The sequence below is a fragment of the Marmota flaviventris genome, chromosome 4 (genome assembly GCF_047511675.1).
Source record: "Marmota flaviventris isolate mMarFla1 chromosome 4, mMarFla1.hap1, whole genome shotgun sequence".
NCBI classification, from domain to species: domain Eukaryota; kingdom Metazoa; phylum Chordata; class Mammalia; order Rodentia; family Sciuridae; genus Marmota; species Marmota flaviventris.
This window is the reverse complement of record NC_092501.1, coordinates 54,099,917-54,101,565: the sequence shown is the minus strand read 5'-3', so window position 1 is coordinate 54,101,565 and position 1,649 is coordinate 54,099,917.

The window sequence follows — 1,649 nt, the reverse complement described above, 5'->3', positions numbered from 1 at the left end:
GAAGAAAGGTTGACAAGGACATCAGTTATATGATCATTCATTCATTCAATAAGCAAAACATGTATGGAGGTTCTAATGTGTGCGAGGTGTTCATTATACATACTTGGTGTTAGGAATCTCTCTCCAAAGAGAGTGGCATGTTTCTGTTTCATAAAGGCAAAAGTTTCATGCTTTTTAATTTAATATTTACAGTAGAATTCCTTAATAAATGAAGAGGAAACCTTGTATGTATTATAAAATTCTGGCTACACTTTTATAAACTGCAAGGAGGTACAAACAAAGTTATTATTGGACTAGTCTGGCCCAATAATTAGTATCCTGTTCCTGTCCAAAAAGTCCAATGGTTTGGAATGACACTGTAACAACAACCGCACCCCCTTCACCCCCACAAAAAAACATGCCAAAAGCCATGCAGTATTCATCCGTAAGTATAACTGTACATTACTCCCCCTCTGGAGTATTTCCACTAGTGTTAATATGTTGTGGTGAGAATATGTACTTACAAGCCAAAAAGATTTAGATTAGCATCTGACTCTGCCACTTAATAACTATTTTGGGGGCAGGTTACTACCCTAATGAATTCTATCTGTAAAACTGGCGGCAGTATCTCTAAATGGTTGTCAGGAATATGAACAGACTTAAAGGGAACATCATCACTCTGGCTTCAGTTGTGTTTTAAATGTTAGTTTTCAGATTTAAACGTTATGTAAGCCTCATTTTTGGTTTCCATACCTAATAATCCAATTTTTAAATGCCTTTTTCTATTTCCCTTCCCCTTTTCTATCGGGGATTGAACCCAGCCAGGGGTGCTTAACCACTGAACCACATCCCCAGCATTTTTTTTTTTTTGGAGACAGAGTCTCACTCAAGTTGGGTAGGGCCTCGCTAAATTGCTGAGGCTGACTTTGCCTCAGCCTCCCGAGCCGCAATATCTCAATGTTATAGGGGAGGTGAAACATTTTAACAACTTGTTTTGAGCTTCTGTTGCAGCCTCATGAGAATACAGTATCCAATTAACACAAATGAAACTAAACTTTGGCCCTGTGCGGCATACACCTTTGCTATGTAGTTGTGACACACCAGATACTAGGATAACGTATATATATATATATATATATATATATACAGCTCACATGGAGGCACCCGTTGCGTGTCATACAGGGGCTTTACCTATTACAGTACAACCAAACTTCTCCGCAATCCTTCTGAACAGCGGATCAGGTTATGTTCTCCAACGTTAATTGCCCTATTAGGAAACGAAGATTAACAATGCAATAAACTTTAGGGAAATGCTCTTTAGTGTACGAGTCTGCAGGACACGCTCGTGCACGCTCAACATCCTCCTACCCACGTGCTTCTGGAGCTTGAGGACCCAATCGACCTGTTTGCGTCACGTGACCCAGCTGGCAGGCCCCCGCCTCCCATCTGTGACATCCACAATGATGCCTGATTATGTACCCTTCTTGGGCAAAGCTGCTCCCGATTGCCAAGGAAAGAGAGAAAGTACAAGCATCTTGATGGTTTTCTCCGCAGCCCTCTTCCCTCCCTGAAGAGCGATCCTACGGAATCCTTTTCCTTTACTGATCAGGCGTTACCTCGGGCAGCTCCCCGCTCGGTCTGGGTCTTTCCGGACCGCAGGCGCTGGCAGC